We start from the raw sequence: 19,576 nt of genomic DNA, 5'->3' as shown, positions 1-19,576 counted from the left end.
GCAAGCCTCAGAACATGAACATTTTTTTAGGGTCTGGTTTCAGCCCAATGAAACACGTCCTTAAATTTATAACCAGAGGAAATTTACTGAATGGAAGTGGTTGGCTGAGTGAAGGAGGAGACAGGATCTCCTATCCTCTCCAATGCTAGCCTGTTTCTAAAACCTGGCACCATTAAAATCCACAGAAACCTTGGTGTTGGGGGAGAGAGCTGTGAAAACTGGCAAACATCATCAGGTCTGAGAAGGATAAGTAAGAGAACAGAAGTGAGACAGCTTCCTTATCTTCATATAAAAAAACCTTAAAGCTGCTTCTTTTTATCTAATTCACTAGGAGATACTGAGAGCAGTATTAGCTCCAAGAGAATGAGGCTGTGAATTTTACATAGAGAACAAAAAAGGCAGGGGAAGCAAAGCCTGGTTGTCAAAAGGCATCAGTATTGGTGAAATTAATAAAGCCACTCCATGTAGTTAAAAGGGAGGTTTATTTTGTTGGGTAACTTACAAATGAAGGGATAGGTAGGTTGTAGGATCTGGCAAAGGTATGGCACAGTCCGGTGGTGTTCTCTGGAGAACTCTGCTCGGTCTATCTCCTGTGTCCAGGGTCCGGGCACCAAGAGATCCCTCTCATTCCAATCCTGGGTCTTGAACATCCTCCCTCAGCCCTGCCTTGTGGGCGTGACCATTACTGAAGCCTCAATGGGGGTTGGAACTTGCAGGCCAAGGCTGGAATGGCTACCCACTGCATCTCCCCCTTTTGTCTAAATAAGAAGGCTCTAACCTAATACAAGACTATATACAAAGAAATGGTTATCAAACATTGTCCAGGAGTAGTGAGGGATAATGACCTAGATAAGATAGAACTACAATCAATGCAAACAATATCAAGCAAAAAACACATACTAAAATCCAGGGAAGTCTAGGGCATGGGTAGGTGGGGTGTTACAAAGATCATTCCAAGAGGTGTCCTATCCTAAAGAACCTGAGTGTAATACTTAATATATTCTATCTAAGATATTATATGTATATACTAAGTTGTAACTATAACTGCTAGTCTTAAACCACATCAAAGACCTGAGAAGGAATATAATAATACCTGAGAAATGGGAGAAGGATGCAAGCAACTTTTGGGAGTCTTGCAAGAGTAGACAGAGACAGCTGGCAGCCTGGAAAGTCACCTAATGTTTCTCAGCATTGTTGGTGCATTCAAAATGGCTACAGGCCTAGAGTATCTGACAGACCATTTTCAGAAGCAAGAATTCTGAAAGACTATCTTACCCTGTCTTGGCAGAGTATAGTGGTCACTTTCCTTGTGTCCCGCTTGTCCAAAAAGGACAGCATTTGCACTGTCAGAGGTTGAGGCAAGGGCAGTTCTTTGCCCATTAGGCCATTTTGTGGCAAGAAGACAAACTTCCAAATGGAAATGTCTTAGAAGCCCAGCACTCTCTCAGGATCAAATTGGTGCTGCCAGGAGCAATTGTGTCTCACATCAACAGAATTCTAAGCTATTTAAATGCCATATTCTCTAAGTCCATGAAGTGTTTGAAGATTACTTGTCCATCTGACCTATGTGTTTATAAATCTGGATAACCTAACTAACATAATTATAGAGATGACAAGCATAGGTGACTATAAATCTATAAGTCTTATCTACCTAAACAACCTAAGGACTAAGGCTTCATGTAAACAAGGCAAACAGTCTGTAAGCAAATGTACAGTAAAAGGACAATGACTTTAAAATTGTGATAATACACAAAATATCTTTAACAGTGGTAGGAATGTATAATACAATATGCAATATAATAATCCTAAATATATATCAGTATACAGAATATCTTAAACAGAAGTAGAACATACATACAGTATGACAGATAAAAATTTACATTTGTATCAATATACAAATATTTCCAATAATAGTAAAAATATGTGTACATTATAACAAATATAGTTCTGTATTTGTATCAATATACAAATTATCTTAAACAGGAATATAAAAATAGTTTATTTTTTGTTTGTTTTTTTGTTTTTTGTTTTTGTTTTTAGTTAAAAGGGAGGTTTATTTTGTGGGGTAACTTACAAATGAAGGAATAGGTAGGTTGTAGGTTCTGGCAAAGGTATGGCACAGTCTGGCAGTGTTCTCTAGAAAACTCTGCTCAGTCTATCTCCAGCTTCCATGGTACAGGCACCAAGAGCTCCCTCTCATTCTGATCCTGGGTCTTCAGCATCCCCTCTCAGCCCAGCCTTGTTGGCATGACCATTACTGAAGCCTCAGTGGGGGTTGGAACTTCCAGGCCAAGGCTGGAATGGCTACCTACTACACATCAGAGAGCTGAGAAGGATCCATTTTATCTATGTTAGTAATTGGAAGTGACAGAGACTTACTTGCTGACTACCTAGACAGCCACCCTAGGGTCCTCCATGGTCTCTGAGGGCAGAAGTCTCAGGGCACCAACATCAGTCTTTGGCTGCCAGGCCTAGGCATGCCAGGCCTCAGAAGATCCGACAGCTGTGGAGTAGGAACTTGTGGAAAGGATCAGCCTACCTTGTCTGGGCAAAAGTGAGGGAATGGGTTCTCAAAGTCATGTTGTTCACATTCTGAGAAGGCCCTGGAAGCAGTGAGGATTTTCTGTGCCTATCTCAGTGGCCAGCGCTGCCACTCTGGTGCACGTTCTGGGTGGAGGTTCTTCTGTGTCCAGCCATCTTCTTTGGTGAAAATAAAGGTGCTGCCAGGAGCCAGCATGTCTTTCTATCATGAAAAGTTTTATAATCCAACCTTTTAAATGCTATTTTCTGCAGATCTCCAAAGTATTTGAGGGCTGTCCAGATATATCTGAATAGACAAACTCTGTTCTGAGTTATTTGTTTTAAGCTCAAACCTGAAAACATATGCAAAGGACTAGTAAAAATTATTCCTGTAATTAATTACATCAGTACTCAGCAGGACTACAATTAAAGAACTTGATTATCCATAAGATGACTGATTATTTACTTGTGTTCTCTAACAGTCTATAATAAGTAGCCTTAAAAACAATGAGTTTGAATTAAGGGTCTTCTAGTATCAAATATGGTTTCAGTAAAGAAACAAAAACAAAATAGCCATTCTGTGGGTAAAATTGAAACAAGTTTCTACCAAGATGTTAAGGCTGTCTCTTGGGAAGGCAAGGAAGTGACAAGAGAAAGATCTCAGAGTGAAATGGGAACAGGAGAAAGGGGTGAGTTGGGGCATGGCCCAACTCTGAGAAAAGGACCATCTGAAAAAGGACCCACTCAGGGGACCAGAAACTCCATCATAGGACATACATCTTATTTATCAAATATCTTATTTATCAAACATATGTTATCATTTATTTGAATTCTCTAAAGTCGTAAATCTCTAAGTTAGCTTTTGTTAATGTGAACAGATAGATTTAACAAGGACAAGGAAGCTTACATTCCTATGCCTGAATAGACTTTTAACAAGGAGAGACACTTTTTTTCTGTTATTAAATTTTCTATTCATTTTATATACCAACCACAGATCCCTCTCTTTTCCCTCCTCCCACCCCAGTTTTAGCCCCCCCCAACCCACCTCCCATTCCCACCTCCTCCAAGGCAAGATCTCCTGTGAGGAGTCAGCAGAGCCTGGTACATTCAGTTGAGGCAGGTCCAAGCCCCTCCTCCCTGCACCAAGGCTGTGCAAAGTGTCTCACCTTAGGCACTGGGCTCTAAAAAGCTGGCTCATGCATCAGGGATGGACCCTGATCCCACTGCCTGGGCACCCCCCTAAACAGTTCAAGCTAAAAAACTGTCTCACCTATCCAGAGGGACCAGTCCAGTACCATGAGGGCTCCACAGCAATTGGTCCACAGTTCATGCATTTCCACTAGTTTGGCTAGCTGTCTCTGTACATTTTCCCATCATGATCTCGATGTCCCTTCCTAACAGAATCCCTCCTCTCAGGAGAGACACTTTTTAAATTAGATCTGCATCTATTACCAATTTTAAGGCCCTGTAGTTCTGATCTTTAAGTACAGCCAGATTATAATTCTGAATGATTTATATAGAAATAACAATTTTGTAAGGTCATATAATACCTCTTTTGGTTCTATATAAAGAAGCAGAACCATTTTAATTAATAAATTCTATCAGTTGACAATATTGGGTTGAGTTTCCTGGTATATCAATGGGCATTAGGTTGCCGTTTTGTTCCCTATGCCAAGGAGTTTGCCTTTTACTTAGCCTTTAAGCCTGTTTTGGGAATAGGGAGCACAAGACAACATATTCTCTTCCGTAACTGCTTCAGACTGAAACTGGATGCAGATGGTCAGAGCCCAAGGAGGCCAAGAGGCTGGTCAAAGGTAAGGGGGGATTTTTGGCCATAGGGCATTAACTAGATGTACCTGGTTGATTTAGCTGGGAAAAAGGAGCATCCATATCTGCTGGCTTGACCATATCAGCTTTCAGTAAGTCCATGTCTCACAGGTTGAAGTCAGTAACCAATGCCTGGATGTCCCAGTCAGCCAAGTATGAGTATGCTGAAACAGATATAGACTAGAGACAAGAATTAACATTTATGAAATTATTTGGAATTTTTAGAACCATCGTCTTAGTAATTGAGAAAGGGAGACCAGGAGAGAGAAATGCTGTGGATATCACTCTGGATAAATAAAGTGCTGATTGGCCAGTAGCCAGGCGGGAAGGATAGGGTAGGCGGGACAAAGAAGATGAGAAGCCTGGGAACAGGAAGGCTAGAGAGAGACACCACCAGCCGCCGCCATGAGAAGCAACATGTAAAGACACTGGTAAGCCACAGCCATGTGGCAAAGTATAAACTAACAGAAATGGGTTAATTTAAGATAGAAGAAGTAGATAACAAGAAGCCTTCCACGCCCATACAGTTTCTAAACAATGTAAGTTTCTGTGTGCTTTCTTGGTTGGGTCTGAGCACTGTGGGACTGGCCAGTAAGAGAGATTTGTCCTGACTGGGCCAGGAAGGAAAACTCTAACAACAGAGAAAGATAACATCCTCAGGAATATACAGATGAAGATAACTCATTATCTTGAATTCTTTTGACCTCTGTGAAGTGGATTTAAATTTTATGATTTCTTTCTATCCTTTGAATCTTATGTGAATTTTTAATTTATAAAAGAACATTAAAAGCAGGTAATGGGCATCTGTAAAAGAGCAGTAGACTCATTCCCATAAGTTTATATTTGGAACACAACCAAAGAAAATCCAAAATCCTGAGTTTGTGACCAAAAATGCATCAGAACTCTATTAATGTTAAAATTTGAAATGTTAAGATCTTAATATAGCAATATTATTAAGGAGGAGAGTAAGCTAAAGCATATAAATCATTTTTTTATGTCAAGAAAAGTAGTAGCTTTAGGAAAAATAAGGCTTGATTTTTTGTTATTATTATTATATTTATGTTATAATTTTACGCATCAGCTATGAGTTTCCTTGTCCTCCCCCTCCCGCCCCCACCTTTCCCCATCCTCTCCCCTCCATTCCCATCTCCTCCAGGGCCAAGACTCCCCTGGGGATTCATTAAAACCTGGTGGATTCAGTACAGGCAGGTCCAGTCCCCTCCTTCCAGGGTGAGCAAAGTGTCCCTGTGTAAGCCCCAGGTTCCAAACAGCCATCTCATGCACTAAGGACAGGTCCTAGTCCCACAGCCTGGTTCCTCCCAAACAGTTCAAGCTATCAATGGTCTCACTTATTCAGAGGGCCTGATCCAGGTGGGGGCTCCACAGCCTTTGGTTCATAATTCATGTGCTTCCATTCATTTGGCTATTTGTCCCTGTGCTTTTTCCAATCTTGGTCTCAACAATTCATGCTCTTACAGTCCCTCCTCTTTCTCAACTATTGGACACCTGGAGCTCCACCTGGGGACTGGCTGAGGATCTCTGCATCTACTTCCATCAGTTATTTGATGAGAGTTCCAGCTCGACTGTTAGGGTGTTTGGCCATCTGATCACCAGACTAGGTCAGATCAGGCTTTCTCTCGACCATTGCCAGCAGTCTACAGAGGATATATCATTGTGGATTTCTGGGGACCTCTCCAGCACTCTGCCTATTCCTGTTCTCATGTGGTCTTCATTTATCATGGACTGTTATTCCTCGTTCTCCCTTTCTGTTCTTGATCCAGCTGGCTTGATTTTTTTTTATCCATAAAATGAGCTATACCACCAGTTGGCCATTCCACCAGTGTTTAGCTCCATTGAATCCTAAGAGCCTAGGAGGGGAGAGGATAGATCTGGGCCCCACTTTTTAGGATTCTGTACATGCACAGCTTGGGACTAACGTCTTACATCATCAGAGGGTGCAGGTGACTGCATACTTACCACGTGGTCATGCAATCCCTGCCTTAAAAAAAGCCAAACATGGACTCCCACACTCTCTTTTCTGTGTTTCCTCTTCTCTCTCTCTCTCTCTCTCTCTCTCTCTCTCTCTCTCTCTCTCTTTTGAGACAGGGTTTCTCTGTGTAGTTTTGCATCTTTCCTGGAACTCCTTCTATAGTCCAGGCTGGCCTTGAACTCACAGTCATCCACCTGCCTCTGCCTCTTGAGTGCTGGGATTAAAGGTGTGCACCACCACCAACTGTAAAGCTCTTTCAAACTCTGGTTGTCAAGGCCATGGCCTGTGACTTTTCAACTGGCAACCAGCACCACCAAACAGTGCCATTTTACTATCCCCATCCACATGAGTGCATGAGCAGTTAGGAAGGAATGAATGCAAGGCCAAGACTGGAGGGTCAAGTCCTCCACCCTGTAAAACAATGTACAGTATAAGGCAGAGCTTTTTGGACACCCCTACACACACACACACACACACACACACACACACACACACTGGCCACCTGCACAGAGTGCCAGGCATCCCACCCAATGCTTGAGCCACTAAGAAAAGGTGACTTTTTGCTGCCTCTAGTAAAGATGGTGATGGGGTCATATGACATGTCCCTCTTTGACCTTAAGCAAAATGGTGCTTGTCTGACCATGAAATCACCCTCTACTACCTGTACACATGTTCACATGGGTTTTGTTTTGTTTGTTTGTTTTTTTGTTTTTTCAAGACATATGGAACATACATGGGGAGACACAAACTGAAGCATTCAAAAGTCAATCAATCTAACTCAAGACCCAGCTATACCACTCTTGGGCATATACCCAAGGAATGTTCAATCATACCACAAAGATACATGCTCAGCTATGTTCCTAGCAGCACTATTTGTAATAGCCAGAACCTGGAAACAACCTAGATGCCCATCAACTAAAGAATGGTTTAAGAAAATGTGGTACATATACACAATGGAATACTACTCAGCAGAGAAAAACAATGACAGCATGAAATTTGCAGGCAAATGGATGGAACTAGAAAATATCATCCTGAGTGAGGTAACCCAAGCCCAGAAGGACAAACATGGTATGTACTCACTCATAATTGGATACTAGATATAAAGCAAAGAAAAATCAGCCTGCAACCCACAGAACCAGGGAGGCTATATAGCAGGGGGGACCCTAGGATGACTGTGGCTTATAATAAGTTTTGGTTTTACCCAATTACAGGGCAAGCCTCAATCAAACATTTCACTATTAGAATAAGAATTTATACTGTATCAAGCTGATAATAGAAAAAAAATAATTAATTTTTAAAAAGTCAGCCAGAAACACAGTCATATGGCCACCTCAATCACACATTTCCATTCACACATATTAAATAAACTTTTAAACAGATTGATGGACAAAACTTCCTAGGAAACTGTCAGTTGACCAACTTAAAAACACCAGAGATAAGAATTCACAGGACGGCAGGCATAGATGGGTTCAGAAAAGAAACCAAAATAGCCATTCCATGGGTAAAAACAGAAAAAGTTTATACAAAACTGTTAAGGCTGTCTCCTGGGAAGGCAAGGAAGTGGGAAGGGAAAGATCTCAAGAACAAGACAAAGGGGTGAGTTTGGGTGTTATCCATGAACAGGGACTGATGGAGCCTAGGGGATAGCATTGCTCTTGACAAGTTCTAAGGCATCACAGCTATATGTTAATGGAAGGGTCACAAGTTCCTTTTGCCAGAGATAAGGAAGGTAACTCCTTTTTTAACAAGCAAGAACATTTTCCAAGCTCCCACAAAATGGGAGCTTTATCTAAATGCCCAACTTTGTAATTTTATCTCTGTTAAGTATGAGCCTTAAGAAATCAACAATCTCTCAATTGAAGCTCCTTTTAGTATCAATATAAAACATTTACATGACTCAGTTTGTCAAAAGAGTTTGAGCTTAACAAATTTAGCAAAGACAAAGAGGCATGTCATATATTCTTAAGCCTAAATAGACATTGAGTAAGGAGAAACATTCTCTAAACCACTGGTTTTCAACTTTCCTAATGCTTTCATCTTTCAATATAGTTCCCCAGGTTGTGGTGACTCCTCCAGTACAAATTTTTCCATTGCTATTCCAAAAATGCAGTTTCACCATCATTGTGAATCTCAATGATGCATCTCATATGCAGGCGATCCTGGGCTATCTCTGTTCAAGGGTTTTGCACTCTCCAAAGGGTCAAGACTCATGGAGTCAGAAGCTGTTCTAAGCCCTTTCCCAGACTGCTTGGGTCATTATCTTGCTGCATCACAAGAAATGAGCATCCCAGTTTCTGGTTAGCATTTGGTCCTTATGACTATGACTCTAAATTTTAGCCTTTTATTTTAAGTCAAAATATTAACAATGCAGAACATTTTATAAACTTAAAATGTGCCATAGTGTTATAAATTTAAATACATTTTAAATGATTATTTTTATGATTTATTATGTGTACAGTAGGGCACCAGATTTCATTATAGACGGTTGTGAGCCACCATGTTGTTGCTGGGAATTAAACTCAGGACCTCTGGAAGAGCAATCAGTGCTCTTAACCTCTGAGCCATCTCTCCAGCCCAAATTTAATTATTTTAAGAACTGTTCTTAAAAAGGTTTAAAATCTCTCAAATGTCTTCCTGCAATATAAAAAATAAAAACCCTCTTTTACTATAAGAGGGAGAAAACATGTCATAACCTCAATCTATATAAGGAAAAACCAAGCTCCAAAGTGCAAATAATTCCAAAATTTAATGTCTGGGATTTATTTATAACCTTGTTGGTTCTTTTATTTAGAAGCTTTGATAATTTCTGTGGCCCTACCCTTGGCAGCATATGCATAGTCTGGCTTCTAGCTCTCAGCCTGCCCCTTTTCATTGTGGCTGGTGCTTCTGATGACTACCACCTGACCCTGGTATTTCCAAAATGGTTAAGGTCCACCATTGCAACTGAACTCTCTTTGGAACTCTAGCCATGACATAAATATGCAGCCCTCAACTGTTCAATATAATTCCTTCATGTCTTCAAAACCATTATCACCTTATTACCTGGATTACTATTAAATTACAAAGTTTAGCTATTAGAGCAAAGTACATTCTTGTGTATAAAAGCATTGAGGTGCAGCTTTAATATCTTACTCACCAAATACCTTATTTATCAAACACATGTTGCCATCTATTTAAATTCTCTAAAAGATTGGTGTTGACCACTTGCCTAAGACATAAATACTTAGGTGTAAATATCTAAGTTAGCTTTTATAATCTGAATAGATCTTTATAGTCTTAAAGTTTTACCATCATACAAAAGTTCATACAAATCTGATATATTTAAGACTTGTTGCTCCCTTTATCAAAAAGGATATATAATGAACAGAGAGCTAAATGTACTCTTTCATCTTAATAAAAGATGGCTGCCAGCCATATAGCTGCCTATATCATGATGAGGTCACCAGCTAAGATGGAGGAAAGCCACAAGGCTGCTGTTAAAAATTGTTTTTTCTACACAATAATTACACACACACATACACACAGTTGAATCCAATTCACATGTGTACACACACACACACACACACACACACACACAAACACACACATATACGTGTCCATTTTTAATATAAATACTTTGCAGTAAAGAATCATCAGCTATTTTAAAATGAAGAAAACCAACCAGAAATAACCTACAATGGTCAAATTCCAAAGTCAGTATTTGCAGGTATAAGAAACCATAACAAGGGAACACCAATCTGGACCAGAGGTGAGTGCCTGGGATTATAGTCAAAGAGGCAATTGCACCTGGGTCCCACCTCTGGACACAGGCCATCCCTGGAGGACCTGAAAAACTTGGCCCCAGTTTCCTGTCAATCGGCAGGCGCTGCAGGAAGGCTCCCCTTTTCCAAGAGTGCAGGCAGACACTGCAGTCTCCACACCCTGCTCCCACACCCCAGTCACTTCCTGAGAATCAGAGACCAGCCCCAAGCTTCCATCCTGCCCTGGAACTCACATCTGGACCAGAGACCAGAGGAACTCCCATCTGGACAAGAGGATCACCCATCTGGACAGAATAAGGAGACCCCAGGGATTTCCCGAGACTCAGAGTCCAGCCCCCCAGCTCCTATACAGCCAGCATTCTCATCGGGACCAGCGCTCCCATCTGGCCCAGAGCTTCCATCTGGCCCAGAGAGAGGCACCCTAAATCTGTCAACTCTCTCAGGACCCAGTACACTGACAAGAACAAGAGCAAACCCAAGAGGAAATGGGCAGATGTCAAGGCAGAAGTACATACAACAAAATAAAGAGCAACACAGCATCACCAGAACCTAGCACTTCTCCAACAGCTAGACCTGAACATCATGGAATGGAAGAAGAAGAAGAAAACAACCTTATAAATAACATCATGAAGAGGCTAGAGCCTTATATAGAAGAAATAAAAAATAAAGTAGAGGAACAGACAAACAAAAATGGGAAGAATGTTATAAAAAACTAGAGAAAAGGATAATTAAAGCAGAAGAAAACAATATCCTTGAATGAAAATCATGAAAAAGCAAGGGAGACAATCCAAGACATGAAGAGGGAAATATAAAAAATGAAGAAGAAACTAGCAGAAGGAATGATGGAAATAGAAAATCTGAGTAAACAAACAGGAACTTCAGATGTAAGTATAACCAACAGAATGCAAGAGATGGAAGAGAGGATCTCTGGTGTTGAGGATACAGTAGAAGAAATAGATTCATCAGTCAAAGAGAACACTAAAACCAACAAACTCATGACCCAAAATGTCCAAGAAATTTAGGACACCATGAAAAGACCAAACCTACAAATAATAGGGATAGAAGAAGGATAAGAATACCAACTCAAAGGCACAGAAAATATATTTAACAAGATCATAGAAGAAAACTTTCCCAACTTAAAGAAGGAAATGCCTATGAAGATACAAGAAGCCTATAGAACACCAAACAGACAAGATCCCCCCAAAAAGTCCCCTCCACAAATAATAATTAAACAACTAAACCTACAGAATAAAGAAAGAATATTAAGGGCAGCAAAGGAAAAAGGCCAAGTGACTTATAAAGGCAAACCCATCAGAATAAAACCCAATTTCTCATTGGAGAATTTGAAAGCCAGAAGGACCTGGACAGATATAATGCAGACACTAAGCGACCATGGATGCCAGCCTAGACTAATATACCCAGCAAAACTTTCAATCATAACAGATGGAGTGAACAAGACCTTCAGAGACAAAACCAGATTTAAACAATACTTATCCACAAACCCAGCCCTACAGAAAGCACTAGAAGGAAAATTCCAACATAAGGAAGGCAGATACACCCATGAAAATACAGGCAATAGATAACACCAGAGCAGTAAACCCCAAAGAAGAGAAGTACACACACACTACCACCAAAAAATAAAAATAGCTACAGGAATGAACAATCACTGGTCATTAATATCCCTAAAAATCAATGGAATTAATTCATCTATAAAAAGACACAGACTAACAGAATGGATACGAAAACAGGACCCATCTTTCTGCTGCATACAAGAAACACACCTCAAATTCAAAGACAGACAACTCCTAAGAATAAAAGGCTGGGAAAAGACTTAACAAACAAATGGTCTTAAGAAGCAAGCTGGTGTAGCCATCCCAATATCCAGCAAAATAGACTTCAAACTAAAATCAATCGAAAGAGATGTTGAAGGACATTACATAGTCATTGCAGGAAAGATTCACCAAGATGAAGTCTCAATTCTGAACATTTATGCCCCAAACACATATGTAAAAGAAACATTACTAAAGCTTAAATCACATATAAAACCCCACACATTAATAGTGGGAGACTTCAACACCCCACTTTCACCTCTGTACAGATCTGCCAAATTGAAACTTAACAGAGACATAATGGATTTAACTGATGTTATGACTCAAATGGATTTAATCAATATCTACAGAACATTCCACACAAACAAAAAAGAATATACCTTCTTCTCAGCACTATTGGTGAAATTATTAAGGCCACTCCATGTAGTTAAAAGGGAGGTTTATTTTGTAGGGTAACTTACAAATGAAGGGGTAGGTTGCAGGGTCTGGCAAAGGTATAGCACAGTCCAGCGGTGTTCTCTGGAGAACTCTGCTTGGTCTACCTCCTGCGTCCAGTGTACCCTGAACCAAGAGAGCACCCTCCTCTTGATCCTTGGTCTTCTGCTCCCTCCTCTGCCCCGCCTTGTGGGCGTGATCATTACTGAAGCCTCAATGGGGGTTGGAACTTCCAGGCCAATGCTGGGATGGCTATCCACTACACAGCACCCCATGGAATCTTCTCTAAAATCGACCACATACTTGGCCACAAAGCAAATCTCAACAGATACAAAATAATTGGAATAACCTGTGTTCTATCAGACCACCATGGTTTAAAGTTAGATTTCAACAACAGAAAAAACTACAGAAATCCTACAATCTCATGGAAACTGAATAATGCTCAAATGAATCACCAGTGGGTTAAGGAAGAAATAAAGGAAGAAATTAAAGACTTCCTAGAGATCAATGAAAATGAATGCATGACATACCAAAACTTATGGGATACTATGAAAGCAGTGCTAAGAGGGAAATTCAAAGCACTGAATGCCCACATAAACAAGCTGGAGAAATCTCATGCTAGTGACTTGACAGCACACCTGAAAGCCCTTGAAGCCGAAGAAGCAAAGTCTTCCAGGAGGAACAGATGCCAGGAAATTATCAAATTGAGAGCTGAAATTAATAAAATAGAAATAAAGAGCATAATACAAAGGATTAATGAAACAAAGAGTTGGTTCTTTGACAAGATCAACAAGATAGACAAGCCCTTATCCAAACTATCCAAAAGATAGAGAGAGAGCATCCAAATTAACAAAATCAGAAATGAAAAGGGGGACATAACAACAGACAATGAGGAAATCCAGAGAATTATCAGGTCATACTTCAAAAAACTCTACTCCACAAAACTGGAAAATCTAAAAGAAATGGATAATTTTCTGGACAGGTACCACATACATAAGTTAAATCAAGACAAGATAAACCATTTAAATAGTCCAATAACACCTAAGGAAATAGAATCAGTCATTAAAAGTCTCCCAACAAAAACAAGCCTTGGACCTGATGGTTTCAATGCAGAATTCTACCAGATCTTCAAAGAAGACTTAATACCAAAACTCTTTAAATTGTTCCACACAATAGAAGCAGAAGGTATATTACCAAACTCATTCTATGAGGATACAATTACCCTGATTGCTAAACCACACAAAGATGCAACAAAGAAAGAGAACTACAGACCTATCTCCCTCATGAACATTGATGCAAAAATACTCAATGAAATTCTGGCAAACAGACTCCAAGAACACATCAAAACAATTGTCGACCATGATCAAGTAGGCTTCATCCCAGGGATGCAAGGGTGGTTCAACATACGAAAGTCTGTCAATGTAATACACCATATAAACAAACTCAAAGAAAAAAAAAACCACATGATTATCTCACTAGATGCAGAAAAGGCATTTGAAAAAATTCAATACCCCTTCATGATAATGGTCTTGGAGCAATCAGGAATACAGGGAACATACCTAAACATAATAAAGGCAATCTACAGCAATCCAACAGCCAACATCAAATTAAATGGAGAGAAACTCAAAACAATACCACTAAAATTAGGAACAAGGCAAGGCTGTCCCCTCTCCCCTTACTTATTCAAAATAGTACTTGATGTTCTAGCCAGAGCTATAAGACAACATAAAGAGATTAAGGGCATACAAATTGGAAAGGAAGAAGTCAAGCTCTCCCTATTTGCAGATGACATGTTAGTATACACGAATGACCCCAAAAATTCAACCAAGGAACTAATACAGCTAATAAAAACCTTCAGCAACATTGCAGGATACAAGATCAACTCAAAAAATCAGTAGCCCTCCTATATACAGTAGACAAACAGGCTGAGAAGGAAATCAGAGATACATCACCCTTTACAATAGACAAAAATGATATAAAATACCTTGGGGTTACACTAACTAAGCATGTGAAGGACCTATATGACAGGAACTTTAAGTCCCTGAAAAAAGAAATTGAAGAAGATGTCAGAAAATGGAAAGATCTCCCATGCTCATGAATTGGCAGGATTAAAATATAGGAAAAATGGTGATCTTACCAAAAGCAATCTACAGATTCAGTGCAATTCCCATCAAATTACCAACACAATTCTTCACAGATCTGGAAAGAATAATACTCACCTTCATATGGAAAAACAAAAAACCCCTGATAGCCAAAAGAATCCTGTACAATAAAACAACCTCTGGAGGCATCACAATCCCCGACCTCAAGATCTACTATAGAGCTACTGTAATAAAAACAGCTTGGTACTAGCATAAATCCCGACATGTGGACCAATGACATTGAAGACCCTGACATTAACCCCCACACCTATGAACATACAATTTTTGACAAAGAAGCCAAAAAATGTACAATGGAAAAAAGAAAGCATCTTCAACAAATGGTGCTGGCATAACGGATGTCATTGTTAGAAGGCTGCACATAGATCCATAGCTGTCACTATGCACAAAACATAAGTCCAAGTGGATCAAAGACCTCAACATAAATCCAGCTACTCTGAAGCTGATAGTAGAGAATATAGGAAGTACTTTTGAATGCATTGGCACCAGATATCACTTTCTAAATATAACACCAGTAGCACAGACACTGAGAGAAACAATCAATCAATGGGACCTGTTGAAACTGAGAAGCTTTTGTAGAGCAAAGGACATGGTCAACAAGACAATGCGACAGCCTACAGAATGAGAAAAGGTCTTCACCAACCCCACATCTGACAGAGGGCTGATATCCAGAATATATAAAGAACTCAAGAAATTAGACATCAAAATGCCAAACAGTCCAATTAAGAAATGGGCTATAGAACTAAACAGAGAATTCTCCACAGAGGAAGTTCAAATAGCTAAAAGACATTTAAGGAATTGGTCAACATCCCTAATTATCTGGGAAATGAAAATCAAAACGACTCTGAGATTCCACCTTACACCTGTCAGAATGGCTAAGATCAAAAGCACAGAAGACAGCTTATGCTGGAGAGGATGTGGAGCAAGGGGAACTCTCCTCCACTGCTGGTGGGAATGCAAGCTTGTACAGCCACTTTGAATATCAATATCGCGCTTCCTTAGAAAATTGGGAATCCATCTCCCCCAAGACCCAGCTATAGCACTCTTGGGCATATACCCAAGGAATACTCAATCATACCACAAGGACATTTGCTCAGCTATGTTCATATCAGCTTTGTTTGTAATAGCCAGAACCTGAAAACAACCTAGATGCCCTTTAACTGAAGAATGGATAAAGAAAATATGGTACATATACACAATGGAGTACTACTCAACAGAGAAAAACAATGACATCATGAGGTTTGCAGGCAAATGGATGGATCTAGAAAAAATCATCCTGAGTGAGGTAACCCAGACTCAGAAGGACAAACATGGTATGTACTCACTCATAGGATAGTAGAGTAAAACAAAGATTACTAGACTGCTACATAACTCCAGGGAGGCTACCTAGAAAACCGGACCCTAGGAAAGACCCAGTGATCACCCAATGGCAGAGAAATGGATGATATCTACATGAACAACCTGGACGACAGTGGAAATAATGAAGGGCAAGATTTGAGGGAACGAAAGCTTAGGGGAGCAGGAGATCACAGTTGGATCAAGAACAGAAAGGGAGAAAGTGGAATAACAGACCATGATAAATAAAGACCACATGAGAACAGGAATAGGCAGAGTGCTTGAGAGGTGGCCATAAATCCATAGTGATATATCCTCTCTAGTTTGCTGGCAATGGTTGAGAGAAAGCCTGATCTGACTTAGTCTGGTGATCAGATGACTAAACACCCTAATAGTCGTCTTGGAACTTTCATCCAATAACTGATGGAACTGGATGCAGAGATCCTCAGCCAGGCCCAGATGGAATTCCAGGTGTCCAACTGTTGAGAAAGAGGAGGGTCTGCTAGAGCATGAATTGTTGAATCCAAGATTGCAAAAAGCACAGGGACAAATAGCCAAACGAATGGAAGTACATGAATTATGAACCAAGGGCTGTGGAGCCCCCAGCTGGATCAGGCCCTCTGGATATGTGAGACAATAGAATAGCTTGATCTGTTTGGGAGGCATCCAGGCTGGGGGACCAGGACCTATCCTTAGTGCATGAGCTGGCTGTTTGAAACCTTGGGCTTACACAGGGACACTTTGCTTGTCTGGAAGGAGGGGACAGGACCTGCCTGTTCTGAATCCACCAGATTAAATGAATCCCCAGGGGAGTCTTGGTCCTGGAGGATATGGGAATGGAGGAGAGGGGCTGGGGGGAAGGTGGGAGTGTGGGCGGGAGTGGGAAGGACAGGAGAACCCATGGCTGATGTATAAAATTAAAACACATAATAGTAAAGAAAAAATGGATTACAGATCTAAACAGAATTCTCAAAAGGGGAGCCATTCCAGCTTTGACCTGGAAATACCAACCCCTTGGAGTCTTTGGGGTGTAGGTTGAGCCGAGAGAGGACCCTTGAATTTCCGAAATCTGGATGGAGAAGCACTCTTGGTTCCTGGGCCCTGGACGCTGGAGGTAGACCAAGCAGTGTTCTCCAGAGAACACCACCGGACTGTGCTATACCTTTCCCATACCCTGATACCTATCCCTTCACTTGTTAGTTACCCCACATATAAACCTCCATTGGCTGCTGCTTGGCTGGGACCCAAGCTAGACCGCAGGCCCCGGTCTGGGGGTCACAGCTGTCACTGCCACTTCATCTTCTCCCTGTCCCCGTCCTGCCCAATGTCTTCCCACTACACACTGGCTGGAGGCTGGGGGTCCTTCCCCACAGCACCACCCTGTGCAGATGCTCCCTGGCACTGGAGATCTGCTCTGTAGCTTGTCCAGGAGTGGTGCTGAAAGACAAGGAGGACATCTATCTTAGCATCTGTGTGTTTGGCCAATACAAGAAGACACAATGTGTCCCAGCCACTTTTCCACTGGTCTTCAATGCCAGAATGGTGTTTGAAAAGGTGTTCTCCAAAGAAATAGACCTTGGAGATGTGGTTTCACATCTTGAGTATGATACAGCAGTGTTGAGTTGATACAACTAGTTCCACCAGTGGGAGAAACACTGTCTACCTATGATGAAAATACACGAGATTTCATGTTCCCAGGTCCAAACCAAGTTTCTGGACACCATGATTCAAACCACCAGGTTACCATGAGGAGGATTTATGGACTAAGGCATTGCTCCATAGCTGGAATTTTCTACAACTTCAGTGATCACAGAATGCCTGATAAGTTCAAGGAAGTGCCACACTCAGAATAAATTTACTTACCATTCAGCACGAGTTGAAAAATCTCATGGCAGACCATAATGCAGATCATCAAGATCACAGAAGAAAAAGTCCAAGTCACCTGAAAGGAATAAATACTGCACAAACACCAAGAACTACGAATAGCCTACAATATCTTCAAAGTCGCACACTCCTTCTCCCTACACAAAGAGACGGATGTGTGAGCTCTCCAAAGACACCAGGCGGCAGCTGGCCCATTTAAATCTGTGACCCTATGAATTCAAAAAGGAAACAGATAAGCCTTCATTTGTGATTAGACATGTTTATCCCCCAAGTCCCAGGGCTGATACTTTTTTTTGGCTCACCTGGCAGAGACTGTGAATGAGACGGATGGGCCTGGATGCAGAGTGATCACCCTCACTTTTGCTGCAGATCTAAGGATTATAAGGTTATTAGGACACCACATGGGAGAGACTTTGAGGATCCCTTTGAAAGATGTGAGGAATATCTGAGCCCAAGGACATGTAGTAAGCCCCAGCATTCTGCAAGGACCTTACTAGTTTATTCAGCACCTTCAACAACACTAAGGCATTGTCCAAGCCCTGTGCTAAATAGAGCCTCTCTCAGGGAAAGATTCCACTCTGATTGGTGTTCACCTTCAAACTGTGATGAGATCCATGACCGGGTAAAAGGTATCTTGTAATCACATCAGGCTCATGCAAGACATATATGTGATGAGACCCAGAGAAAGAGGAAGAACTGGAACTGAAAAGAGGTCTTTTATATAGAGACTCTGTCTATGACAGTGACCCTGAATATAGCTCCTTCCAGCGGCTACGTGGCTCTCTCCATTTGGATGATGGCAAATACTGTCCCAACAGGGCAGGCTCTTTTAAGGGGAAATCCCACCAACCCATCTTTGAAAACAGCATGGACAAGATATATAGGATCTTATACAAAAAGGCCTGTAGTTCTGTTTCTCATACACAGCAAAGCTTCTGAGACTATCTACCATAACTTGTATGAGTCAACCTCTCAATGAAAACGTTTGATGAAACCACAACTTGTTTTGGAGACGGAGTCTCTTACTGAACTAGGAGCTCACCAGTTTATCTTGGCTCACTGTCCAGCAAGCTCCAGGACTCTCTGCCTTTGCCTGTCTGCCTTTGCCTGTCTGGCACTGGGACTACAGACATGCACTGTACCCAGCTTTTTATGTGCAGTCTGCCTGGCTTTTTATGTGGTTGCTGGGGGATCCTTCCTCAGGCCAACACAGCAAGCACTTTACTGGATGAGTGTCTCCCCAGCCCCACAATTCAGATTTCTGTAAAATAACTCAATGATGTCCCTGTTCTAGGTATAGGTTGATGGAGTTTAATGATCCTCTGCTTCTGAGTTATAAAAGTTAAGATAGGGGCTGGAGAGATGGCTCAGAGGTTAAAAGCACTGGTTGCTTTTCCAGAGGTCCTGAGTTCAATTCCCAGCACCCACATGGTGGCTCACAACCATCTGTCATGAGATCTGGCGCCCTCTTCTGTGTACAAGTTGGTAAGTGACTAAGGAACACACACACACACACACACACACACACACACACGCACACACACACAAATGGTGGGGGAGAAGGGGAGAGAGACAGACAGACAGACAGACCAACAGAGATTTATCTCTACATTTTTAAAGTCAGAATTACTCAATTAGAGTTGACTTTTTTGGTACTATGAATACTGAGAAAACTTAAATAAAAAATTTTAAATAAAAAAAGAAGAAACCACAACAAACATAGTTCATGTCACCACTGGCCTTCTACAACATCCTATCTATCTTCAGTCCATTCCTTTGATTCCTCAGACATTTTTACTTCAGATAAATTCCTTTTTCCCTTTCCTTTTCTTTATT

At 41.0% G+C, this 19,576-nt stretch overlaps 1 pseudogene; it reads left to right on the top strand.

The window, feature by feature from the left end:
* LOC118570333 overlaps nt 1–18,679 on the top strand; it is a 31,424-nt pseudogene extending 12,745 nt beyond the window's left edge.
* Nucleotides 18,680–19,576: the final 897 nt, after the last annotated feature.

This window comes from Onychomys torridus, chromosome 19, assembly GCF_903995425.1.
Source record: "Onychomys torridus chromosome 19, mOncTor1.1, whole genome shotgun sequence".
NCBI classification, from domain to species: domain Eukaryota; kingdom Metazoa; phylum Chordata; class Mammalia; order Rodentia; family Cricetidae; genus Onychomys; species Onychomys torridus.
Note: the sequence above shows the minus strand (reverse complement) of the source record. Positions and strands in the feature narration are given on the sequence as shown.